Raw genomic sequence first — 27,341 nt, 5'->3', positions numbered from 1 at the left:
GCAGAGCTCTGGCCGCGGCACCGAGCCGGCAGTGGCACCCTCCGCCCGCACGCCAGGCCCTGGAACCGGCCCTGCCGCAGGGGACCGTGGGCACAAGCTTCCCAAAGGGATTTATCCCCGGGACAGGCACCGATCCTACATCTGAGCCCGTGCCTGCTGCCTTTTCCTTCCTGGTCTCTGTTTGTTTTGATTCTAAAAAAGGGGAAATCCCAGCTCACCCACTCCCCGTCGGGGAGCCATGTCCCCCTCTGTGCCTCAGTTTCCCCTTCTCTCCAGCATGGGAGCCCAACATCACTCAGACCCTCCACTCCCTCCCTGCCCACCCAGCCCTGGAAAAAAAGCAACGGGTCCTGATTTACGGGCACTTCTGTGCTTTACCGCGAACACAAAGGAGAGGGAAAAACAACAAGCGGCAAACTCACAGCGAGGATCTGTGTCAGGAGCAACAAGGGGGTCCGGGGCAACCCCCCCTGGCAGAGCAGCGCCGACCGCGGAGGCTGACAATAGATAAGGGTCTAAATTCGGCGCTGGGCTCCGGCCCCGGGCTCTGTAAGGCGATCGGGGTGGGGGAGCGCCGGGCTGTTTATTTGGCTCCAAACTCCGCACCGACACTGCAGCGTCACCCGTGTTTAAAATAAGAAGGAACGAAAAGAAGGGGAGGGGGGGGGAATAAAAAATAAATAAAGAAATAAAAAGGGAGAAAAGTGCATACACACGTTGAACAATAACAACAAAATAAAAAAAAAAAAAATCAAGAGAAAAGGAGCCGGGGGCGGGGGGAAATAAAAGGAAACCCAGTTGGGCTGGCGAGGTTTAAAGCGACGCCTGCTTTAAAAAAAGAAGTTGCTAATTTTAACTCTCCAGTGGAAAGAGTGAGAGGTACTTACAGGAGACAGGGTGGCTGCGTCCTTCTCCACGGCTGCTGCGCGCTGGCGGCCGGGAGGAAGCGCGGGATGGAGCCGCCATCCCCGCCCGCCGCCAGCGCTGCCGAGGCACCGGCCGGCCCCGAGCCCCCCAAAACCCCGTTCGGGGGCGCCGGGGTGCACGGCGGCGGCTGAAGGGCAGAGGCAGATGCGGAGGCAGGAGGGGGTGGTGAAGCCTGTGGGGGGAAGGGAGCGGCCAGAGCTTGCCAAAATCAGCGCCCGGGCTCGCTCCCTCCACCCCCCAAACCCGGGGACGCGGCGGGACCGGGACATGGGGAGTGGACGCCGCAGGACCCCCGGGGAGGCATGAGCCAGCTGCTGGGTCAGATGACATTTCTGCGCGGACGTTTCTGACCAAGCTGGCTTTTCCCCAAGGGAAAAGGGCTTTGAAGACATTTTTTCCCCCCCGCCAGTGGCAAAATAGCGGATGAGCTCAGAACCCAAAGCGCGGGGCAGAGCCATGACCAGAGAAGGCCACCCGGCTGCACGGGGACTGGAAAGGTGACCTCCAGCAGCTCAGACACATTTCAGCTGCTGCAAGCGCAGCAGGAACCCACTGCTTTACCAAATTCAGTATTCTGTATCCAAAAGGGGCAAGAGTGGGGATTTGGTTTTGGTGCACCCACCGGCTGGATTTGACAAGCTCTCCCTGGAGATCAGGAGGATCTTGCCAGATGCAAAGAGCCAAGTGCTAGGTGAGGTGGCACACTCACACCTTGAGCACGGTGGGAGCCTGGAAGTTGCAAACTCCAGTCGCCAATGAACGTTCAAGAGAACACAGGCAAGGCCTCAGACAGCAGAGGAACAGACCTGGTGACCCAAGGGCTCTTCCCAAGCAGCTGGAAATCAGCCCCGCGCTGCAAAATCTCACCAGGCGAGAAGCAGGGTGGCACAGACCCTGCGCGCGGGGACGGACACGTGATTTACCAAGCATGGCTGCAGCAAGACGATGCGACCATCTTCAGGACATGAAAGTCAATTCAATTAAGGTCACAGGCCCTAGAAGAGTTTTCTGTCACAGAAGAAGGTTTGCCTGGTGCACCTCAAATGGGGCTGGCCTCAGACAAAATGCCTATTGATCGCAGGCAGCGATGCTGCACGTCCAGGACGCGAGGACGTGGCTTCACTGGGATTAAATTGCCCAGTGCCGGCCGTCACAAGCTTCTGAGGCTGGGTCGATACTGCTCCTCTAATTGCTCGGCTCCTGTCACTTGCAGTCCCCAGAGATGATTTTTGAAATCCTCCTCCCCAAGCGCACCACTTGCTGAGCTGCTCCTCGGAGCGAGCAGTTCTGCAGTTGCAGAAATCACTAAACTGCTCCTCCCCTGCTCAGAACTCTGCACTGGCACCAGTGGCAGCACGAGGGCTTTGCGGGAGGACACTGCCAACCCAAACCCCAAGAATTTGTGCAAAACTAAAAAACAAGGAGCTGTTGTCACTGGTCAGGATGGAGCTGGCGGAGCTGGGCATCGTGTCTCCAGCAGCAAGCAGTGATGTGGGGGAGAACGCAGTTACTGAGAGATCCTGACACCGCCCACCGCATCCGGGCTGGGGGACGGAATGTGCACGGTCCATCAGGACCGCAGTGTTTGGCAGCCAAGGAGGTTCCTGCCCTCCACGCACACCCCACAGCAGACAGACCCATCGCCCCAACACTCCATGGAATCATTCACTGCACGGAAACACTGAGCTGGTATTCATTTGTGCCCAGAGCGAGTGGACCAGAGCTGGTCCCACGGCAGCTGCGAGAACACTCCCGGAGCACTGCACTCAGCTCAGCCACAGCAGGACAGACCCAGCTGAGCCCTCCAACCCTGCTCTCCTCTGGCACACCACGGCCCATTGCTGGCACACGCCAAGCACCATTGAGACAGCAGGGCCCTTCTGCTGCACTCACCCCGACGCAGCCTGGGGAGCTGCTCTTGGTTTCTATCAGCAGATGAAGCCCTTGGTGCTGAGCTTGCAGAGGACGCAGTGATGCTGCCCCCATCTCCCACCACCAGGCCTCCAAATAAATTACCTGCCCCCTCTCCAGCACTAAAAGCCATCACAACCCCACAAAACATCTCACTAAGCAGTGGTGACAGAGCCCCCTCCGTTCAGGAGCTGGGGGCAGATTATTTTTAAAAATCTTCCCTTTTATTGATTTCACTCTCAGGTACAGAAGATGCATTACATGAAACCATAGAGCCCTCATAAAGCAGCCCGCGGTGGTGTCTGTACCACAACTTCACTGCAGAAACAGGAGACACAAACATTTACTGTAAGAGCAATAAACAGACCAAGAAGGTTGAAAAGGAAGAAAACCTGGACACGAGGCCCTCTCCCAGCGGCACCTTATTTCAGAGGAATGCAAGGGACAAAATAACAACAGGTTTGGCCACAAGTCTTGTCCACAACCAGGAGAAAACAGGGCAGGAAAACCCTCCTTTGCACTGATACACAGGGCTGTGTTGCAAAACACCCAAAGAGCCCCAAATCAGTGCTGTGGCTACAGTGGGGAGCCATCAGAGCTGTGCCAGATGGGGAAGTGAAGGGCATGATGGGCACTGGAGAACAGCAGTGGCACCCACTGTTGGGTGCCACCTCCCTGCCCTGCTCTGGGGGCTCTGCTGCCACACCAGGACCCCCGTGTGCAGCAGCAGGTGAGGGGGGCACAGTGGAGCAGGGTGTTCCTTGTGCCCTTCCAGCACCAGACCTCACTGTTCCTCCTGTCACTGGAGCAGGGCTGCAGGGTCCGGTCGGCACCACTGTGGGAGCCTGAGACCCTGAGCTGCATCCAGCTGCATCCTCTGTGGGACCCTCTGCTCAGTCCCAGCCTGGAGCAGGGGAGACACATGTGGCCAAGCAAACCCAAAGGGGAGGCAGGAATCCAGAGTTTGGGATCTCCCCCATACCTGCTACACAGCCTCCTGCATCTTCTGCTCCTGCCAGGAATGAGCTGCAGCCACCGCTCCTCAATCCAACTGCAAAGACAATGCAAGCAGCCATCAGTCTGAAGGGCCAGAGGCAAGGACAGGACTCCCCACACACCCTGTCCAAGCACAGCCAGATGGAAGGAACAGTGAGGGAAGCCCAGCATCCCCTGCAGCCCTGGCTGAAGGGACAGGGGCTTCAGGGTCCCCTCCTGCACTGCCCTGATCCTGAGCATCACTGCAAGGGCCACGCAGGCTGGGTGGGACCTGGCCAGGCACCTACAGGGATCCAGAGAACCAGGAACCCTGAGGCTATGCAATGTGGAAAGCATCCCAGTGAGACCAGAGGGAAAGAAATTAAAAGGAGTTCAGGAATGAAACAAATCATAAACTAAAAGTTAACATTAACGAGGGATGTGGCCCAGGCTGGCAGTGTGGCCAGCAGAGAGCTGCTCGAAGTTGAGGTGAACTTTGTGTTCTCATGCACTGACCGCCTGCTCGGATGCTCTCCCGGGGAATGCACACAGCCCCGTGCGCTCGGCCCGAGGAGAAACCACCACGGCCCAGAAGGAAACGCAGCTCCTAAATTCATCCCACTCACCACTGGGAGATGGGAGGACACCCATGGGGCAAAGCCCAGTGGCTTCAGCCAGCCTTGTGCTGGTCATCTACCGGTGGTCACAACCATCTGGCACTTGTGCAGAGCCCATCACCACAGCACACTCCCACGAGAGGAATGGTGCTGAACAAAAGGGAAACTGAGGCCCAGAGGCCAGCACCCGCTCTCCAAACGCACCGTGAGCTCCCAAGCTGCAGCCTCACCCCCAGCACCTGCAACAGAGCGAGGAATTGTGCTCAGCTTTCCGGCGTCCTCATCCTCCGCTCCAACCACAAAACCAGCCTTCCTCCCCCGGCTGCCTCCCCTCCCACAGCCAGCTCATTTCCTGACATTACAAAATTCAGCCTGAACAAAGCCGGAGCGAGCAGCGCGTGGCTCCGTCCGGGGCTGCACCTTCCTCTCGCTCCCGAGGAGCCAAGCACAGGGGACACCCCTGAACAGCCGAGGTGCAAGCGGCTTTCCGGCCTCAAACCTCACACCACTTGGGCCGTGGTCCTGCGAACGGACCAGTCACAGGGCTTCCCTCATCAGCACAGACAGATGAGTCTGTCTTCCACAACAGGGGAGCAGCGGGGACAAGGATGGGGGGCTCCAGCTACCACCTCACTTGCACCCAGTATGCCCAGACCAACCTGTCACCCCGCAGGACCACTCCTTTATTTCCCTGAATAAAAACAGAGTGTCCTACAGAATGACTGACCACTTGGGGACAGGGACACCCACAGAACAAGCACCACCTTGCAAGTGCCACGCTCCCAGCCAGGACGAGGGAAGGTGGTGTTTAATGCAAAAGGTCTCTCAAATGGGTTCCTGAACCTCCTCTTGGTGTCCAAGCAACTCTCACTGGTCTCAGCACTGCAGTGCCTTGTAGGGCTGGTGGCAGAGCCACGTGGGGACCGGGGACCACAGGCTAGGCTGAGTGGAGGATGTGGTTGAGGTCTGCACCCAGGCTCTGCTTCAGGGGCCTTGGGGCCAGCTCTACAGCCCACTAGGATGCAATGGGGGACATGTGGCCAAGCAAGACCTCATATGTGTGTACACAGAGTTGTTTCCTCTCAGTGGGAGATGCCGGTAGACAAGCCAGGAATGTCTGCTTCCACAGGCTGCAGGATGCCCACGGTGCCGTGGGACAGCCGGTACAGCCACAGAGTCACCACTCACAGACTCTTGCACTGACAGAACTGCCCATGGCTGGCTGTTGGCAGCAGCCGCATCCCTGGCTCCCACAGCCCACCAGGCCATCAGGACGACGATTTTTGGACAATAGCTGACTCCACACAGCCCTTGGCTGTGCCACAGCCCCCAGATCACGACACTTAATGGCAATGCCTTTGCCAACCCAATCTGGCAGAGGAGCTGCCCCTTGTCGGGGCAAGGTGGGCAACTCCAGGGGACCAGGATTAGTCTTGGGGTGTTCAGCCTGCAGGCAGTTGTGACATTGCAGGGTTGCAGCCCAGTGTCATCCAAGACAGGGATGAACAGCACACATGGGGGGACAGTCCGGAGGCCCTGGTGCTCAAGGGCCTGACCCCCTCTAGCCCAACAGCTCCAGGGCTGCTTCACACCCTGCCCAAGCTGCAGAAGCGGCTGCCCTTTGGACCTGGCGGTACATCCAGCACCAGCAAACCCCAGTGAACCCCCAAGCCCCCATTTTGCAACATTTTGAGCTGGTGCAAAGGAGCAAAGCCCCCACTCACTGGCCCTGCCAGCTCCCTTGTCTGTCCATGCACATCCTTCGCCCCAGCAGGCAAGCATCCTGGCACTGCTCCCAGAAACTCTGAGTATTTCAAAAGGTGACCATTCCACCTGCTGCTGCACAGTGAGAGCAGGGCTGGGGCTGGGGCAGGCCACTGGCAGCCCCCAGGGCTCCTGTGCAGTCCCCAGCTCTCACCCCACCACACACCTGCCTTCGAAGTCTTGTTATAAACAGAGAAATGCTGCCCAGGGAAGGGGAAAAGTATCATGTTTTCAAAATGTTCTGTTATTTTATAAGCTGAGGGGGAAAAAATCACATAGGAGAGGGATGGAGGCAGCAAAGGCAAGTGAATTCCCCTGAGTGGAAAAAGAAGGGGAGAGAAAGGGGTAAAGACAAGACAATCTTTATGTCCAGCTTTGGGGCAGAAATGCTGAGCAGGTGCTAAAACTGTTCCTGTTTGAAAACCAAAGCTTTGGTTTCACCAAGTAACAAACCAAAATTCCTGAGGGCAGGAAAATGAGGGGAACCTCCTGGGACCCCCATTTTTAACTGATGCAGTTAGGCTGGCACAACCTGCCATGCAAAGGCAGCAGATGCTGGGAGCTGCTCCAACCTGCCTGTAAGGATCCTGGAGGATGTGCAGGAATGGCTTTTGGTGACTTCCCTGGATATCTGCTCAGCTGGTGCTCAGCAGCCCCTGTGCCACAGCCGGTCTTTGCTAACACCCTCAAACACATATATATATTCCCACATACATAACTCCCCAAATATATATATTCCCATACATATAACCCTCCCAAAATACAGATACTCCCATATATGTAACCCATCAAATATATCTATTCCTATATGTATAGATAATCCCCCAAATATATATTTATTCCCATGTATATAAACCTCAAATATATACAACCCCTGCCTACATCATCTATACATGTAATATCCCCAGATAAATAATCCATGGCCACTGCCATGGGGACTTCCAAGCACACAGCTGGAAAGTCAGGGGGAGATGGACAGGCAGAATAACCAGCTCCAGAGCCAGAGGGGCCAAGAGGGAGGCGCAGATTGTGGAGGGGAAGAGCAGTGACCGCAATCTCTCCTTCCTCTTTTTTCACATTTCCTCAGCAATGGGCTCGGGGCTGCAAACATTTGGATGCCAAACCCAAACTTCCTCACCTCAGGCTCCCAACCCAGCTTGCTGCTCCTCTACCAGGTGCTCATGGACTCCCGCCCCAAACCAGGGAGATCCCAGACCCCATTTCCCAGAGCTATGCTATGTCAGTCTCAGGGAGTGCCAAAAACAGCAAGGAGCAGACAAAGTAAAAAAGAAAAAAAAGGACTTTCTCCATTTTTCTCCATTTCCCCAGCTCACGAAACTAAAGCATCTCAGCCATGGCCAATCCTTCAGTTTGCACCCACCACTGGGAATATCCCCAGGGTTTAATTAGACCTGTTGAGCCTTTTCCAGTTGGGTTTCCTCTGGCTTGACATCAAGAGGTGGGAAGGAACAAACTGGGAGAGATCCCACTCCAGGCAGGAGCAGCAGGCAGGACGGGCTGGCAGTTAAACACAGTGAGGAACCCCAGCTCCCAACCATCCACTGCTGCCAGAGCCGGCACCCGAGTCACAGCAGCACAGCACCAGGGGCGTGGAAAGGGGGACAGGTGGGAGCCAGGAGGAGGAAATCCACCTCCAGTGGCACGGGATGCTCGGCTGCCCAGCGTGACAGTGCGGCGGTGAGCAATGACCAAGAACGATGGCACAAGCCAGCTGTGCCAAGGGCACAGACGCCACAACGTGCGCTGTGTGACCACCACCACCGGAGCTCCTCCAAAGCCTGCACAGGGATAGGGTGGAGGTACCCCCAGACCAAGGCAGGGCAGGAATTTTGGGGGGGTCACGCCCCTGCTCCACCAGGTCACCTTGCAGAGGCATTGCCTCACAAGGGTCCCAGCATGGAACCAAATCCAGCCCCTGGATTTGGGCAGGGGAGCCGGGAAGCCTCTCCATGCTCACTGAGCCGCGCTCCAGGGAAGGTCGGAGCGGCCGAGCAGCACAGCTGTCGCTGCAGGTGTTGCAACAGCGGCTGCTGGCCCTGCCAGGACCTGGAGGACATGAGGGGGTGTCGGGGGGGTGGCGCAAGTGCAACCGTTGGAGCCACCGAGTTTCGCTCTCGCTGGCTGAGTTCCCCTTGGGCAGCGGAGATGCAGAACTGAAACCCCCAGCTGTATGGACGTGGGGGCGGCCGGAGGTGCAGGCGCGCTGGGGACTGGCACGGCTTTCGGAGCAAAGCCACGCACCACCACACCAGTGACCAAGGGGCGCTGGGGGGCCTGGGGGGGAAGCATGAGATGAGAGACAGACGGGCTTCCTCTGGCTCACAGCGCCCATCTTGCTTCTGCCCTCTCTGCACAGCTGGGCCACCCGTCTCCTTGCACCCGGCACATCTGGTGGGAGCAGAAATACCCCTGGGCATGCAGGTACCCACACCTGGGCCAGCTCCAGCTGGCATGTCCCCACTCCGTGAGACTGTCCAGGGGCTGACTGCTGCAGGACAGCGCAATACCCGTGCACTGGGCAAGTGCTGGTCAGCAGGACCACGACTGCCTGCATGGAGTGGTCCCAGCACGAGCAGCACCACCTGCACCTCCTAGCAGAGGGAAACTGAGGCACAGAGAGGGGAAGCAAACAGCAGAGCTGGACACACAGGCATCCCCCAAACCCCGATTTCCTCCCCCTGAGCAAGCCACTCACCTCCCTCCTTGTCCCAACCTGCTCATGCAGCAGCACAAGGAAGACCCCAAAACTGACCCCAAAACCCCCCAGGACATCACGGGGGCTCTCATGAGAGCACAGGGATGCCAAGATGTGGGTGCCCTGTACCCCAAGCACCCAGTGCTTGCCCTCGCCCTGGTGACAGTGACAGTACTTCAGGCCACATTGCCACCTGCTGGCACCAGCCCTGGGGCCCGAGGGCAGTAGCACCTTCCCTGATGGGACAGCAAGTGGCTCTGTGCTGGGTATCAGGTCCGGGTCCAGGTTTGGGCACAACAGGCCACTGCCACATCCAGTCAGAGCAGCCACCACTCACTTTCCTGAACTAATTTTATCCAACTTCATGGCAACCTAAGACAGTGCATGTGCAACCCAAACCCATCCTAGAGGTGCCAAGAGGGGCTGCGGGTGCCCCCACCCTGCTCACACCCCCCATATTCTCTGGGGCACCATGTGAAAGGCCCCAGTGCTGCTCCAGGGGTGCAGGAGACTTCACAGCAGCAGTGACAGCTGCTCCAGATCTGCAGTTCCAGCTCCTGCTGGCATTTCCAAGGCAGAGGTAAAGCAGAGATGGCACCATCATCTGTTTTTCCCCCCAGACTCCCCACAAGCCTTCCTGATGCCCCAACAACCTCTCCTGTCTGCTGCTGCCTCTCCCCAGAGGCCACGGATCCAATTCTCACTTGTCTCTCAGGCCATGCTCTCCCTTCTGTCACATGGGAGGACAGATCCTCTGCCACTGCAGCCATCCACGTTTCCCATCCACACAAACCCCACAGGAGGCACGGGGCAGTGAAAATCCCACCTGCACATGTGCTGACATACACCAGCAATTCATCCCTGACACTCCGTGGCCACTGACCAACACAACCACCCATGGGTTACACAATCAGAGCCAGAGGAAAATCAACAGAGTTTGGTTCTTCAACACACACATGGAGAGCCGCCACTGTCCCTGGAGGGCAGCAGGTCTGGGGGGCCCTGGCAGGGGTGACGGGCACAAGGAGCAGGTGGGTGATGTCGGAAGGGACCCCACCCACAATCTCATCCCAGCACACCTGTACATACATACATCAGCACCAGCCTGGCCTCGTCGCAGGCGGGGTTCACGTGTTCGCAGCACTGACGTGGTTTCACGTGAACAGCTCACGGAAGGCACCAGGAGCTGCTGTGTGTATGCCCAGCATGGGCAAAGCACACAGAGCCCTGGCAAGCAGGTGCCAGCTCCCCTCACCTCCCGCTTTGGGAAGGATCCTGCGTTGGGCAGGTCCCCAAGGACCCCGTGGGAGTTGCTGCAGGCAGACACAGCACTCTTTCCCTCCCAGAGCCGGGAGCCCGGCCGGTCTGGGTGTCTCCACCCCCACTGGTGTCAAGGCCAGCTCAGCCCCAGCCCCAGCTCTGGCTCTGCCAGACAGGTCCAAACTCCAGGGCCACCGGGCGAGGTGTGGCCGAGCAGCGAGTGCCAGAGCCGGGTGGCAGGGAGGACGGGAGACAATCATCATCACTAAGAGCAAAGCCCAGGCCCCTCACGGCCTCGCTCTGCCATCACCTGAGTCAGCAACTGCCAGCCTGGGGACCTTCTTCATTGCCACAGCCTCGGCAGGCAGCTCAGGCTGCCACCGGTCACTCGGCCCGGACTCTCCCCATGGAAACCAAACAAACACGATCACCCATGTGCAAAACTTCCAGCCCATCCATCTCCCCGCTCTGACAGATGGTAGCAGGTCCTAAGACACCTCTCAGCTGCAACTGGGTGACGTGCTGGGCTGGCAGAGGTCTTTCCCAGCGTGGGCTGCCAGAGGTCTTTCCCAGCGTGGGCTGCCGGATGATCCCCCAAAATCTCTTCCAACGCCACTGCAAAGGCAGAAGGAGGAGGTGGCCACTTGCGAGGTAGGGGGACCAGGCAAACCTGCACCTGCCCCTTGCTGCTGTTCCCCATTCCAGGGAACGAGGACAGATCCTGGCCCAGCCCCGTGGCCCCTGTTGGAAGCTGAGAGCTTTTTTTAAGCCTGTTTATAAGGGCAACTTGCAAACAAGAAAGAAAAGGGAGCTCCTTGTGGGGAGGAGAGGGGCTCCACGGTCAAATGCCGGCACCTGGGAGACTCACACTTAATTCTGGGTTGTGCTACGGCCCCTCCGGTGTGTCCAGAGTGGAGCCAGCCATGGCCAGGGCTGCTGCCTCCAGCACCCTTCACCAACCCCTCCTGGCCCCACTCCAGCACCCAGCCCACCAGTGCCAGCCATGGACAGCAGCACCCATCAGGCAAACCCCTGCAAGTGGCTGGAAATCCACCTGGCACAGACACGATCTGAGCCACAGCCAGGGCTGCTTGGCCTTGGGAAGCAAAATGGGTGTTCACCCCACAGCCACTGTGCAAACCCTGACCCCTCCATACAAGCTGAGTCCAGTGGCTGAGCACGGCTCTTCACTGGCTACAAAGGCAGGGCTGCATCCAGAAAAGCAGGTGTCACATCCTGACGGAGCAAGGCTTTGCTACCCAGCTGCCTCTGAAAACCCAGCAGGGGAAAACCCCGAGCCGGAGACAAAATCATCCCTGGTGTTACCCAAATCTCCCAGTTCAAGCCCCAGCTCCCTTCACATCCTTGGCAAATCCCCGTGGAGAGGGTGTCCACTCCCCAAACTTCAGATCCACTATTTTAAAAAAAACCAAAACAACAACAACAAGAAAAGATTAAAATATTTCTCCCCGGTGAGGTGCAGAGAAACACTCGCACATTCAGTGCCATCGTCAGCAACTCCTACACCACCCCCCACGTACGCCATTGCAAGGGGGAAGCAGAAGGGGGTTTATAGGCATCTACGGAGAAAAAAGAAGATTTCTGCGTAATTTGGTTAATCAGTCAACTGAACAGCGTGAATCCATAGGAGACTGTCCTGCTCTCCCCAACAACTCGGTGCCCCTTGGGGCAACAAAACCTCCGTGGCCGGTACAAGCATCACCTCCCTCTAACAGAACCACAGCAGTGACCCTTGGAAAAGTTCCAAATCCCAAATGCAACTCCCAGTTTGAACATACCGGCAACAGCAAATGCAAAAAAAAAAAAAAAATCAAGTCTTGGAATCAGCAGAAAAACTCATAGTGCTGAAGCCCATGGACCTCAGCATCCTTGGTGGTTCTTCCCCTCAAAACCCTTCAGTCACTGAAGCAAAATTCAGAGGGAAGGGAAGGGAAGGGAAGGGAAGGGAAGGGAAGGGAAGGGAAGGGAAGGGAAGGGAAGGGAAGGGAAGGGAAGGGAAGGGAAGGGAAGGGAAGGGAAGGGAAGGGAAGGGAAGGGAAGGGAAGGGAAGGGAAGGGAAGGGAAGGGAAGGGAAGGGAAGGGAAGGGAAGGGAAGGGAAGGGAAGGGAAGGGAAGGGAAGGGAAGGGAAGGGAAGGGAAGGGAAGGGAAGGGAAGGGAAGGGAAGGGAAGGGAAGGGAAGGGAAGGGAAGGGAAGGGAAGGGAAGGGAAGGGAAGGGAAGGGAAGGGAAGGGAAGGGAAGGGAAGGGAAGGGAAGGGAAGGGAAGGGAAGGGAAGGGAAGGGAAGGGAAGGGAAGGGAAGGGAAGGGAAGGGAAGGGAAGGGAAGGGAAGGGAAGGGAAGGGAAGGGAAGGGAAGGGAAGGGAAGGGGCTCGCTGGCTCAGAAGCCAATTACAACAAATGGAAAGTGTTTTGCTTTTTAATCTGGTGATTTTTTTAGCTAATCTCTCCTTTGGAAAAGGACAATCGGCTCACTGGCAGGATGCTGCCGGGGGGATATAGCACGTGTGGAGTCCTGGCTGGAACAGAAACTCAAGCCCTTGCTCTCCATTCCTGTCCTTTTTGGGTGGATTTATCCTGTTTTTTTCTCAGAGTGACTGTGCAGGGGCAGAGAAACAATAGCAGAGCTTTGGGAAACTTCTGAACAGGAGATTTTACTGTGTTTCTGTCTCTCTTTTCTGAAGAGGGGAGTTTTCTACTTTCAAAACACTCTTTTCACTTTGAGTTTTTCACCAGTTTGCACAGGAGGGTTTGGAGGTGGGAAAACCCTCCCCAGCCCCTGCGACCCTTCTGCTTCTGTGGGCTTTGTCCTCCTTGGGAGAAAAGCCAAGTCCTATTCCTCACCTGCCCAGAGATCATGGAATCACAGAATTATAGAATCCTTCCAGTTGGAAAAGACCTTTAAGGTCATCAAGATGATGCTTTTCCTGCTGCAAAGGAAGTTCCATTCTGGGGAAGTTCATAAAAATGAGAAGTTTTAGAAGTGAAAAGGACCACGCACACCCAAAACCAGGTTTGTTTCCTTCTCCAGCCCTGGGCAAGACCTCAACAAGATCCAGCAGAAGGGGAAAACCAGACCCAGCAGTCCAGGAGAAGACAGGACCCTCCTCACCCACGACCACCAGACAGCCCACCGGAGCTGGGAACCAGCTGGAACCTCTTCACCAATCCAGACTCTCCCAAGCATGTGGAGAGCCAGAGCAGGGAGGAGGCCGTTGGATGCCATCCCCAGAGCCCATAAATTACAGCAGGGAACAGAGTTGCATTTGCCCTACTTCTTATCTGCTTGGAAATTGCGCTGCTTTCCCAGCTGCAAAGGCAGCTCTGTTCCCAAGAATTTCAGCAAAGCCATGACCTCTTTCCAGGATCGTACAGTATATGGTGGCGGGGAGCCAGGGCTAATTATAGGCACAGGAAAAGGGGAGAGAGGCATTTGGAAAAGCTCTACCTTCCCAGCCACAGGGAGTGGGGCAGCACAGCCCCAGCCAAGCCCCCGATGGGAGCACCCCAAAGGGCTGCGAAACCCAGGGACAGAGAGCAAATCCCAGGGATCCAGTCCTCCTGGACTTCACTATCCTCATTTTCTGGAAAGATGAAAGGCAGCATAAATCTCATCTCACAACGCCTCACAATTCCAGTGTGCTCTGGCGTAGGGGGGAAGCCCCTGGGGGGAGCGGGACCGCCGCTGCCCCGGCACGGGTCGAGTGTCGGCACAGCACCGCCCCAGCCACGGCAAGAACCAGAGTCTGTCAGTCCTACACCATCTGAGCGGGTCGGGTTCCCTGCAGAGACCCCATCTCCCAAAGATGAACGATGCCACAAGCCCCTCAGCGTGCCCTCGTGCCCCAGCACTGCCCAAAAGCACGGCCTGCAGAGATGCTCCCCAACCTGGAGGCAAATAAATGTGCATTAATTTAAATGCCAGCCAAGGCTCTTGGGCAAAGCCACGTGCAGAGTTCATTGTCACTTGCTGAGCAATGTCAAAGGAGCCACCTCCCTCCCCTGACCCGCTGCAGAAGTGGACAAGGACATGGTGACACATGTGCCCACGAGACCTTCCGGTGGGGAGGAGGCTGGGCAGGAAAGCACAGAACAGGCAGCAACTCTTTCAGCCACCAGGCTCCTCTCCAGAGCCACATTTCTGCACAAAACAAAACCTGGGGAAGGTAAAAATCCCACCTCATGGTTTTTTTGAGGGAGGAAAAAGAAAAGCCAGGAACCTTCTCGTTTGCCGCAATGGTTTTCATTTTCCACCAAATTAACTCGAGTCTCGACTCTGGCTGCCGGCAGATCCCCTCCCTGCCTGCTCGCTGCCGTGTGTGCCTGCGCATGTGGGAATGTGTGGGTGTGTGGGTTTTGTTTTGCTTTCTTCACCGGCTCTGCAGACCATCTCCTGCTCTCACCGATCGCAGCCTGCACAAGGCTCAGCCCTGCTCCATTATCCGGCAGGGTGACTTCCCACTTCTCCAGCTACAACCTCATGCAGGGCCACTCTCTTGCTCTAAGAACTTCTAGAAACATGGTTTGCGGGTATCCCAGCCCTCGGGGTGCTGCAGAGCTGTTGCCGTTGCCAGTCACTCCGAGAAGGTCCCTGTGTGGAGGGGAAGGTGCCAAGGCTGGGTGCTGCAGAGTGCGGGCACGGCTGCGCCAGGCTGGGACAGGGGACCGGCAGCACCAAGCAGGGACCAGCGCAGCCTCCCAGCGAGAGAGCGCCTCTCACTAAAGGAAGGAATCTGCCTGCGCATGCCGGCTCCAACTGATGCCCTTTTCTGAAGCCCCTGTGACAGCGGGAAGGGGGTTCAGTGCACACCGAGTTTGACCTGCTCCTGGTGAGACCCTTGAGATCACCTCCAGCCAGCTTCCTGGATAATAGCCCCGGCTAAAACCTTGCCCTTGGTGCCTGGCCCCAGCGCTGCAGGCGCTCCCACAAACACTCCAAAGGCTGACCAAGCCTTGGTACAAACCAAAACCAGCACTTTCTACATGACACCTCCCCTCCCCAGCTCCAACACTCCAGATGGGCACACCAAGGAATGGAGGGGAAGATAAACAGAAACAACTTCCCCACAGCTCACACCAAAGACCCCGGTACCACCAGCGCCCAGCACCCGCGCAGCAGCGGGACAGAGCACGGACACCCATCCCCGCAGAGCCGAGCCCACCTCACCGGCACTGCCGGCACGTCCCGGTGGAGCACGCGGCCTCAGCAGGGCCGACACAGCCCCTTCCCACCCGGCTCGGCGCACGCCGCCACACACGGCTCAGCCCTAACGGGATAACAAGCTCACAATGAGATCCTAATGAAGGATTAGCGAAATACAGTTTAAAGAGATTAAGGCTGGGTGCAGCACTGAAACTTTTTTATTTATTTAATTTTTTCCTGAGAGCCCGGCAGAGGTGAGACACAGATTACAGCCAACATGGATGGAGCTGGCATTCGCTGCTGCCTCTGGCGAACTCGGGATGGTTTTTGCATCGCTCTCGTGCAAAGCAGGGCCAGGGCTGCAAAAAGGATGGAAGAACACACAAAAAATGGCTCGTGGCGCCTGCAAGCCCTGCCCAAGACACTTCACAGCCAGCCAGAGGCTTCCTTCATCTCTCCCCTCCCACACCAGTCCCTTCCCATCTGCATCCCAGATGCGCCCGATGCTCTCAGTCCCGTGCTCTCAGTCCCGTTCGTAATGACTGCTGATGTTATCCGCCCGAGCCGGAGCCTTCCAAGGAGCCCCAGGGAAGCAGGTACTCAACTCTCATTCAGGGAAAGTTATTAATAGTAATTTCTTGGCTCTACACAAACAGAGCAAGAAGTCAGCCCTGGCCTGGGAGAGCTTGGCGTGACTGCCAGCCCCACGTGCTCCAAAAGGTCAGGAGTCTGGTTCGCCCCCAAATCAAACGAGGATGTTTAAAATAGAAAGCAACACATCTGGGGCTGCTTTTTGGCTTGTTCTGACCACTCATATATTTTTCTGCAATCACCAACACCACAAATTTTCTCCTCCCGAGAAAGGGCAACGTGACTGTCACCCCATCACGGGAATCCAGGAGTGGGAATTTGCTAAACCAGCCCCAAGAGTGCTAATGCCTGGGGGGGAATGGGCAAGCAAGGCTGGTGCTGGGGGACGGGATTGTCCCATGAGCAGTGGGGCAACTGCTCAAACCAACCCCTCATTTCAGCCAAGTCCTCCAAAGCTACACGACAAGAGGGAGGTGCAGAGCTGAGAAACATCCCTGTTGAGAGACTACAAAACAAATCAAATGAAGATGTTTGGAGCAGATCCAGATGTTTATTAGTGACGCACATGGAGGTATAAATAATTATCCGGTAGGAATTTTGTTCACAGGCAGCTCTCCCTTATCTAATCAGATCTCAGTGCGACATGGCCCTGGCCTCCCCCCGCTTAAAAAGTCTTGAGAAAACCAGATGCAAAATAAAAAAACCTCACTAGGGGCACCAATTTAATCCCATTAATCACTGGATACTGGGAGCAGAGCTGCCAGCACTCAGATCTCATCCAGGCACAGCTCAAGGGAGGATTTTTTCCTCCAGCAGGAGCACTGGCAGAGGGTCAGATCCTGCACGAGGGTGCAGAGAAGGGCCAGGAGCTGAACCCTCGCACGCTGCCCCATACCCAGCACCAGGCACAGGTACAGTGGCATCTGTGAGGACAGGAGCCACCGTGGCATTGGCTGGGCCCCTCCACACCAGTGCAAGGAGCTGGGAAGCTCTCGCCTGTAAGAAACCAACTGCTTAAAATACACTGGCCAACAAACCCCTCCCTTGTCCGGCTGCGCGGTACTGAGCGGCCTCTCCAGCGCCCGGACACTGCAATTACCTAAAAATAAATGGACCACAAACCTCGAGAGGCCAAATGGCTGAGGGGGATGAGGACGGCAGGGAACGTGCCCCAGAAGCACCGAGCCTGGCAAGCTGGAGGGACCAGCAGCCGTGAGCGGCTGTCACGGCACCACCACGAAGCCCAAGCCAAAGGGTTCACATACGACCAAAAAACAGGTAGAAAAAAGGCTTTAACAGCTCAAAAACACCACCTGAGCTGATTTTTCCCAGCCCTTAGCATCACCTAACCCATGGGAGGTGCCGGCCCACTGAGCCACACCACCGCCCCCCGCATCAGCAGCCCCTCACCCTGCCAACCCCCCCGCCAGCATTTCCGATGGTTTTCCAAAAATTTAACCAACCCAACCCACCATAGGCGAGGCTGCAGAGGGTTTTGCAGAGGCCAGAGAGGAGCAGTGTTGGAAACTTACTGTAGGAAATTGGCCGCTCGGCTCCAGCTCCTTGTCCCTACTGGTGGGAAAGTCTATAAATCTCTAATAAAGAAAAAAAATCCCCTCCCATTTTATTCCTTCTCTCCCCCCTTCCCAAGGATTGCGAAACTGAGAGGGCAGCCGGGGCTTGGATTCGCAGCATTGCTGAGTTCCTACAGAGTCTGGGCTCCCTGCCACCAGCAACAGCGGCTCTGGGGGTGTGGAAAAAGGGAGGGAAAAAAAATAAAAAGAAGAAGAGGAGTAAAAAAAAAATATAAAAAAGTCCTGTTTATTTTGGGGGATGAGAGAGAAAACTTGCACTGCACGAAGTGGGGTGGAGGGGGAGCGAGGCTCTGGCACTCCTGCAGGCACCACGCGTTTGGGAATCAAAAAGGCTCCGTTAAAACGCCTGGATTTTGGGTGGGAATCTGAGCTTGCAGAGGGTGCTCTTTCCCAGAGTGTACATGGGCAGTAAGCAATCTCGTATAGAGCGAGGCAGCACCTCCCAGGGCAGCTGGACCCCCTCGAGGGCACCCACGGGTGCCAGCTCTGCTCTGCCCTGCCCTGACGCGGCCCTGGGCGCTGAAAGGGGAATTACTGAAGACAGGCTGGAAGAAAAGCCTGCTCCAGCCGTGACCCAGATTCCCCTCCAGCCTGATCCCTCACTGAAGTCATAATCCTTGGAGGGCTTCTGGTCCTTTTTTTTTTTTTAAATACATCCCTGAGTGTTGCCATGGTGACAAGGGGGATGCTATAATTTCAGCATTATAGACTTCAGCGCGAGAACAGGAGGGAGAAGGTGGTGGAAATATGGATGAGCTGCACTGGTAATGCATTTAGGGAAAAAAGAATTAAAAAAAAGAAAGAAAGAACCAAGGCAGCACCTTGGCTTGGGCAACAGAGACTGGAGGCGCAGGGCTGTGTCACAGCTGAAGGGATGCAGGGGATCATGGATCATGGAATGGTTTTGGTTGGAAGGGACCTTAAAGATGGTCTCATTCCAGCCCCTGCCATGGGCAGGGACACCTTCCACTAGACCAGGTTGCTCCAAGCCCTGTCCAACCTGGCCTTTGGCACTTCCAGGGATGGGGCAACCTAGGCCACCTGTGCCAGGGCCTTACCATCCTCAGAGGGAGAAAATTCTTCCCAATATCCCACCTAACCCTGCCCTCTGTCAGTGTGAAGCCATTCCCCCCTTGTCATGTCACTCCAGACCCTTGTCCAAAGTTGTCTCCAGGTCTCTTGGAGCCCTTTAGGCACTGATGAGGGCTCTAAGGTTTATCTGGAGCCTTCTCTTCCCTGGAATGGGGACCTGCTCCTGTCCCTCAGCCAGAGTACCTACTTTGGGGCATCGTTTGGGCAGCAGCTTCCCTGGGCATGGATGCTCCAGACCCTGCAGGGCTTTGGGGGATGCAGGCTGCCACCCTGCCAGGACACAGCGACAAGTCCTAAATCCCCCAGCAAACCTTGTGGAACCTGAGGCAGCCCTGAGCAGGAGCACCCTATTTTGGGGTGGCCTTAGCCCAGCCCACCACAGCTCAGCACCCAGCCGGTGTCAAAACTTTGCTAAGAAGCAGCTCCGAAAGAGCTGCCCTCCCCTTTTTACCTCTATTTCCTACCGCCTTTCCTCTCCACCTGCTTTGCCCATAGCAGGTCCTCATGGTATCCCACGGCAAGCAGGATGTGGGAGACCCTGAGTTCCTGTCCAGCTCCCAGCTGGAATAAAACCCACCGCTGCCGGTGTTTCTGCAAGGGCATGAGATACCTCTGGGTGTTCTTAACGTCGCACTACCCTGGTTCAGCCCTAGAGAGCCCCTGGGCTGGTGTCTGTGAGTTTTCAGGCTGGTAGGTGACCTGTGACCCCACAGGAGGGATGAACCACAGCTTCAGACCCTAGGGACCTCAAGCTCTCCTGTGGCACAGAAATAGCAAAACTGCATGAACAGAAGCCAAACCAGTTTTAGCCACGTTTCCACCCCGCTCACACCCCTTCCCGCCCCATCGCCGGGCACTGAACCAGCACCTGCTGTGACGAAAAATTTCCGAAAGACGCACAAATAAAAATAAGATCATACACAAACACCTCTGCCCAAACCCAGACCAACAGCCCATGACCCCATCACAAGAGCAATGGGCTCTTAGGGACTCATGGGGTCCCAAAGGAAGCCACGCTGCCCCGGGGGATGCCAGGTCCACACCACACGCGAGTGGGGAGGTGAGAAAAAGCTCCGGTCTGGTGTGCGGCACCCGGCACCGCGTCCTCTGGCCATGCAGCCTGCACCCCTCGGCCTCTTTGAGGGGTGGGAGACAAATCCTGACCGCAAAACCCAGGTGGCCAGTGTCAGGGGTGCTGAGACATCACTGTCTCAGTCCTGTACCGGGCCTGGGCACGGCTCAGTGGGGATCCTCAAAGGGCAGCGTGAGGCTGGGACAAAAGGGTCTCCTGAGCTCTAAATACCTAAATAAAACCACGGCACATCACTGCAGAAGTGGGAACTCCAGGTGCGGGGTGGCAGCGGGTGCCAAGGACCCCCCACCAGGACTCAACACGCTCCTTCCTCGCTGCAAAAAATCTTGTATAACCCCAGTGGAAAAACTATTTCGAGTGTTTTGTTTCAGTGCCTGAAGAGGAGCCAAACCCCCAAACTACCACCTTCAGCATCTGACCTGTCAGGCCTTGGGCCATCAAGTGCTTTCAGCAGTGCCCCGAGCTCCAGATTTAGCCTCAGAGGTATTTATCTCTGAGAAGCTAAAACCAAAGCTGCATTTGCATAACAAAAAGACCCCAATGCTCGGTGCAAGTGCGGCTGGCAGGGGAGAGGACATGCAAAGCAGCAAAGGCGCTGAAGGTCACCCAGGCGGATGCTGAGCTCTCAGTGGCTGGTCCTCTCCACTGGAAAGGACAAGGCAAGAACATCTTCCCATAAGGAAAGCATCTTCCCAACCTTCCCACTTCCACCTCGTCCAGTTGGAGCAGCTCTCTCCAGCACAAGGGCAGGTGTGAAATCCTGCTTGCTAAAGCACACACTCACATCTCGCCCTAAAGCTGAAAGACCTGAGGGCAACTAACAGGATTTTTCCAAACTCTCTGAATCTGTGTTGAGAGCTGGGCTCACCATTTTCCTCTCCCGGCTGCCAGTGGCCGGCGCGAGGACAGGCGGCTTCATCCCCTCGGGAGCAGTGCCTGTGGGGAAGCAGGGGGCGAGGAACCCAGCCCTTGGCCTTTCCCCAGCAGCACCCGAATGCAGCTCCCACGACCCCTACGGCCCCCAGGAGCAACCAGGAACTCACCCCACCGGGACCCCCACCCGTCCCGTGGGAGCAGGCGGACGGCACAGCAGCTCCGTGCTCAGCTGTCTGACACACCAGGTCAGCACCTGCTGCCACGCTGTGCCTGCAGCTCAAGCCGGCACCTGTGCCCTTGTTTTGGGACAAAGTCCCTTCGGGAACTGGCGCCACCCGACTCCCCGTCTCCTTATCTCACACCCGACGCACACGGACTGAATCCCCTCCTGCCCTGCCATGCTCACAGCTCAGTCAAAGCTCAACCGTATCAAAACCCCAGGGGGGTCACACCAAACCCCATAAAGCATTGCCGCGCCCCAGGCCGCCCCAAGAGCCAGATGTTCACCTCTCCCCCCCGCAAGGAAATGCCAGCTCTGGGGAGAGGATTGATGCAGGAGCAAGAAGCAGCCACCAGCTGCCGCGGGAAGAGCCTTGGCTGCCTTCGCCACCAGCATCTTGCTCCAACCATTTGTTCTGCTTCTATTTTCGAAAGCGCTGGGGCTCAGCGCTCCACAGATCCCAGCCTCTCTCCCAGCCTCCCCACCGCCGAGCGAGGCGACAGATTTCTGCTAAGAGGTAGCGCCGGCTCCGCTCCCCATCTTGGCAGCGGCATCCACGCAGGGCTGGGGATATTTTTGAACGAACAAGCCGAGAGGTGCTAGTTTTCCCGGCGGCTCGTTGCCGGTGCGTGGGAAGGACGGCCATGCCGAGTCAGGGAAGGTTGAGAATGGATCTGTGATCGATCCCTGTGCCTAAAACCCTGAAGATGGGGCGGCGAATCCTCCTAAGTCCTGCAAAGCGAGATGGCCAGTGGCACATGGAGCTCTCTGGGAAAACATCACCCAAGGGACGAGGCTGGAGATGAGGCCTGACTTTGGCTGCATCCCAACCCCCTGCGCCCTTCCCAGGAGCCCCCACGCTGGTCCATGCTCTCAGAGGAGAGCTGGCATGCACACGCTGTCCATGTGATCCCAAGTGCTGCTCCTCACTGGAATACTAGATGGAAAGCTGCCCCATGCCCACGTCCAAGTAAGCCCTGCCTTCACCCAACCCTTCCACATCCTGTTCCAGTTATTGAAATAAATCTGCTACTATCGCAGGGTTTTCCTAGGGGCAGACATGTCTCCAGGGAACATGTGGTTTATCCCCTGGGATAAACCCAAGGGTTGGAATGAGATGATTTTTAAGGTCCCTTCCCACCTAAACCATTCCATGAGTGTGGTAACTGTGCCTGGAGGCACCTCTTCACCTCCATGACCTCCGCAGTGGTGCCTGCACCAGAGACGCTTGGTGACACACAAACGCTTTCCTTTCCCCCATGGTTCTTCCAGCAAGTTCTGAACCAGTCCAAGCACCGCATGCCAGGCTCCATGTCCGACAGAGCCAAAGCCAGAGCTCCCTGCAGGGGAATTTTAAAGGCCAAAAATCCACACACAGTTCCCAGCAGGAGGAGGGTGCTTGTGGCAGAGCCAGGCTCCAGCAACACCGGGATTTTAACAAGCTGTGGGGTCTTCAGCCACTCCAACCTGCCACCCATCATCGAGCTGAGCGGCACCAGGGTCCCCACCCAGACGAGGTGTCACAGGTGCCACAGGACACCGCAGCCCAGGGATGGACACCATTCCCAGCCACTGGCATTCGGACAAAGCAGGCTGTTCCTCCCAGGGCTGGCAGCTCACTCGGATGCCAGCAAGAAGCCTGTGGGTACCAGCTCCACGGGGACATTTATCACGAGATTTAGACAAAGCACGACAGCTCAGCCCTCACCTACAGTTACACAAACACACAGCCACTCTATGCCTCCGTATACCCAAAATGGGTGAAAACCACCCATTTCTTGGCTGTCCCAAACTTGCAGAAGGTCCTTCCCCATGGATGTCACCACGGACCGAGAGCACCCACGCCTGGAGCCCGATCCCTGCCATTCCCTGCCCCAGCCCCTCATCACAGAAGTTTATCTCCTGCTCCCAGCACTGAGCACAGCGGCTGCGGGGCAGGACGGTCTCGGTGACTGTCTGTGCAAAATAAAAAAAGGCTGGTCGGTCAAAATAATTTGTCCACATTCTTTATTGTAATTTTTTTCTTCCCTGCCAGTGGAAACTCCTGCTCCGGCACCATGTCTCAAGGTTACTGCTAGGGGTGGGGGAGGATTTCAGGTTTTACAACTGAAAAATTCCAGACAGAAACCCAGAAACGTTGCCAGTTTTTTACTGAACAGAAGTTCTTTATCCAATTAATTTAATTTATTTAACTTATGGGGTTTTTTTACACTTGATGCAGCAGGTTTAAGCAAACTCCGTTTTTTTCAGCCCTCCAAATTCTGTCTGCTTTGACAGAAAATTCTCACCGATGCCATGAACATTTTCCATTCTCAATTTCTTTTCTAACGAAAACCAAACCAAACAAATCCGACCCCACATATTTTCCCCGCCTGCACCACATGGGACGTGTTCCTGGGTATGGTGCCTAGCAATTTTTCCCTGAAGTCTTCCAATAATTGGAAAGGAAAAAATTTAAGAGTAAAAAGAAAAAATTCATCTTCAAAATAAGGAAAGAAAAAAGGTGCTTTCGAAAAGGATGGAGGAAAGTCACTTTGTTCCAAAAGGCACTTCCATTTAAAAAGGAAGATGAAAACTTCCAAGCAGGGCTATTTATAACCACTGCTTATATCCATCAATAACACCTTGCACCTGAAGCTCCACCACATCCTCCAGAGCAGGTACCCCCAGACCCACAGCCCCAGCACCCCTGGGGCCGTGAGCTGCAGGATCCATCACGCACGAGATGCTGATAACCCCCTATGGCAAGAGGAGGAGAGAGGAGAAGGAGGAATCCCACTAGGAATCCTAAAATGATCCCTTGGCAGCCCTGGGGTGGGCTCAGGTCAGGGACCTGGCCCCGCAGGCAGGTGCTGCTTCCCAAATCTCATTACTACTTTTTGGGGATGGAAAAAAAGGTAAAAAAAAAATTCGTGAGCCATGGATTTGTCCTGCCTCCTTCCAAAAAAAAAGGCTGATGCAACAGCAGTGCTGCAGTGGGAGGTCACCCTTCCCCACAGCCCCCAGCCCCCCCTCCGTGCCCCAAGCACCCCAGCTGGGGGGGCTGCAGGCACCTCCTCCTGGAAGCGGTTTGGGGTTTGTGCCGGACGCTTGCTGGAAGCTGTTTGAAGCTCTGGAAAGAGAAACGATTCCTCCTCCTCCTCCTCTTCCTCCCTGCCCAGAAATAGGTCATTTAATTACCCCCTTTCCAACCCCAACCACCAGTGACTCAGGACAGGAGGTGGGAGCTCTTCCACCCTGCGCCGGCTCCTGCCCAGCAGCAGCCCAAAGCCACTGTGCATGGCTTTGACCTTGAGCCATTGTGCCAGCAGGACCGGGCTGGGAGGGCACAGCCAGCACAGATGGCAGGGGCTCAGCTCCCCACCTCTGCATTCCAGCTAGCGCTGGTCAATGGAAGCAAGGAGGGTCGGGCCACGGGTGCTGCCAACCCCCTCCATGCGCAGCCACGGGCAGGGCCGTGTGCCGCCTCCGGGAAAACCAAAGGCTAATTGCACGTTGGGAAACCCTACGTGTCCTGCTCGGCACGGAGGGAAACGTGCGGCCCCGGCACGGTCCGGTCCGGCTGCTTCGGGATGGGACAGTGCAGTGGCTCCTGGGTGGTGGCTGGAGCCTGACACATCCCAGCACAGGCACCATCCCGCCCTTCCAGCTTGTCCTCACCGCGCACACCAGGACACCCGCCCGGCACCACTCCGGCCACTCGGGCTTCGCGTTTGGCAGCGAAAGAGCAGCACTGCATGCCCGCTCCGCTGGGCACTGGAGGGGCACGAAGCTATTTAAAGTCCACTGGGCACCATGGCAGTACTCAGCATTGGGAACAGGCCCCAACAGCTGTTCCAGCATTCCAGCAGTCAACCACAACCAGGACATCTCACCGTGACCAGGCCCTTCCAGGTGACACGGATGGTGGCAGCAAGGACCCACCATGCATGCATGCACCTCATCTCATTGCCCCCTTTTATATAGGGGTGGTGCTCCCCTATAGCTCAGAAGCAGCCTGGGTATCATGGAGCAGCTGCTGTGTGCCCCCAGCCTTGTCATGACCCATGCGAAAACAGGCCACGTTTCCCAAAAAAACTCTTCCCATGCAACTCAGAGACCCAACTCCCCCATCTTTTGAGCCCCCATTTAAGAGAAAGCAAACCTAGACCCCACCCCCCAAAATAAATCACTCCAAATTGGAGTATTTATCAAACCCTTGCTCTCCACATGGGTACTTTTTTTAGGATTTTTTAAAGGATGCAGGTTCCTGTCTGTTTTGCAAGCAGTGGGGAGCTACAACAGGGAGACACCAAGAGTGAGGGGAAAGGAAAAATTAAAGAAGAACCACAAGCAAAGCAAAGTGGAGTGCAAGATGCAAACCGACAGATCCGGGGAGGCAGAGCTGCTGGCAGGCAGACGGCGAGATCCATCTTGAAAGCAAAAGCAAACTGCAGCTCACACAGGCAGAGGGAAAAACCTAGAGGTCTTCAGCACTGCCTGAGCTCTGATCAAACAAAGTGATTAACAAATTTCAGCTTTTTATTGAAAGCATCTCTAATTAGAGGAAAAAAGGAAAGGAAAAAACAAAACCGAACCCCTGAGAGTCACATCGAGTGGTGAAGTCCCAGACAGTGTTGGGGGGCTGCAAGGGGGTGATGCACCCCACAGTCCTGCTGGCACACGGAGGGCAAGCACAGCCAGGGGCACCCAGCACTCACCCCATGGCACCAGCATGGCCACACATTTCCGTGCCTCCCCAGCCTTCCTCCTCCTCCCCCTCCTCCTCCTCACTTGCTTTCTGCACACCGCGTCGGGCTCAACGGCAGAGCCAAACCTTCCCGGGAGCAGGACTGTCATCTGCAATAGAGTCACCTCTGAACTCGGGACAGCTCAGCCTCCAGGAACTGCCAAAATAGCGATAAAAATAAGAAAGAGCCCCTGGCCTGAGGAGTTCACCCTCCGAACAGATGGGACGGCGGCGGGGTGAGGCAGGGGGATATTTTTAGCTCTGGTTGCAGATGGGGAAGTCCGGCACAGCACCAACACGGCAGCCCCATGGCCGCCCATGCAGCTCGCCATGGCTTGGGTAACCTCCGTGTGCACTCCGAGGTATTAACAGGATTTAATGGGATGCTGCCTGCTCACTTCCTGAGCCTCAGGCACCACCTTCCAGGCCAGCTCACACCAGCACAGCTCCACATGGCATCTCACCACCACTGTCGGGGGCACCCAGCGAGGCAGCAGTGGTCCGGGGGAGCAGAGTCAATGTCAGCAACCCACACCCCTCTCCCTCTTTCCCCTTCATTCCCAAAACGGCCACCTCCCTGCAATCCATCACAGAGCAGAGATGCCACGCAGCACCCCATGGCGGGTTCCTCCCAGCACACTCCAGGCGATGCCAACCTGACCCTGGGAAGCACCCTGGCTTGGAAAAAAAGAGGGAAAAGCAATTTCTGCCCCTCACCACAGATGCTTTTTTAGGTTCAAATGACTCGCCCAGGGTGCCAGACGCATAGCCTGTAGCTGAGCCCTCCACACCTGGCTGAAGCCCTCCTGTTCCTTCGGGATGTGCCAGGCAGCATCTCCTCCCACCCTCACATCCATCCTTCCTTCGTGAGCCAGGGCCTGCACCAGCATTAACACCTCCCTGCCAGGCAGCTGCCGGCACCAGTTCCCGGCACGCGCCAGCACCGCGGCAGCTGGGTCCCACTCCCATACTTTTCGTCCGACACTTTCGGCTTTGTTCTCCCTCTCACAAAGCCGCCGTGAGGCTGCCCTGGCAGCACGAAGGGACCTTGAAGTGGATGCGGTTTATGACCATATTTAGGCTCCTTTATGTTGCCAGTCACAGTAAAGGGCTGCAGCATTAAATGAGACTCAGACCCCACTTGTTTCACTTGGCAGCCTGGGAAAAATCCACCCCGGGTGACTCCAGCACCGTCCATGCCTCCGCCCTGCCCGCTCAGGGACAGCAAGAAATAGCAACAGCCCTTTCCAGCTCTGCAGCTGCACTTCCCAAGAGGAGCCAGGAGCCCCTTAGCAGTGAGGAGGGGGGGATTAAACACATTAACCACCTCTCCCATTCTGAGAACACCACCAAAGCATGGGGAAGAAAAGGGACATGCCCAAGGTCACCTACTGACAAAGCCAGCACTTCTCAAGGTCCCAAGAGCCCCCCAGCAGGACTGAGCACACACAGGGACGTGACTGCTCGGCATGAGGAGCCCCCACGCTGGTTTGAGCCGGGGAAGAGCCCAGGCAGGAGTGGAAGAAGCCCCGAGCCACCTGACATGGGAGCTAATGCCCCTTCAACATGAGCACGTTAAATCCCTGCTGTGGCAGAGGCACCAGTGAAACCCGAGCAGTGGCCCCCACCGCTGCGGGGACATTGGCCACCTGCTCCGAGCCAGCACAAGTGCAGATGCCTCGGCTTGGCAAAGCCGTGACAACTGCAGGGGCTGAAGGGCAAGGTGGTGGGGGTGGAAAGGAGAAGCCATGAGGCCCATCCAGAGGTCCGTGACCTTCAGGAGCCCATGGCAATGATCCTGAGGGCAGGGCAAG

The 27,341-nt window shown here is 56.4% G+C and overlaps 1 protein-coding gene across 8 annotated transcripts in view; it reads right to left on the bottom strand.

Annotated features, from left to right (window-relative positions):
* Positions 1 to 27,341, bottom strand: part of MEF2D (myocyte enhancer factor 2D) — a 94,118-nt gene that overhangs the window by 46,275 nt on the left and 20,502 nt on the right. For 4 of the 8 annotated variants that reach the window (XM_048289089.1, XM_048289087.1, XM_048289096.1 and 1 more), the window contains exon 2: positions 3,821 to 3,889. The exons of 3 other annotated variants lie outside the window; for them this stretch is intronic. The gene's annotated coding sequence lies outside the window, so the exon portion shown is untranslated. Of the gene's footprint in view, positions 1 to 422; positions 520 to 3,820; positions 3,890 to 27,341 lie in introns of those variants that run through there. One more of the 8 variants, XM_048289094.1, reaches the window with a different exon arrangement.

Source organism: Corvus hawaiiensis, chromosome 29 (genome assembly GCF_020740725.1).
Source record: "Corvus hawaiiensis isolate bCorHaw1 chromosome 29, bCorHaw1.pri.cur, whole genome shotgun sequence".
Lineage (NCBI taxonomy): Eukaryota > Metazoa > Chordata > Aves > Passeriformes > Corvidae > Corvus > Corvus hawaiiensis.
This window is presented reverse-complemented; position numbering and strand designations above follow the sequence as displayed.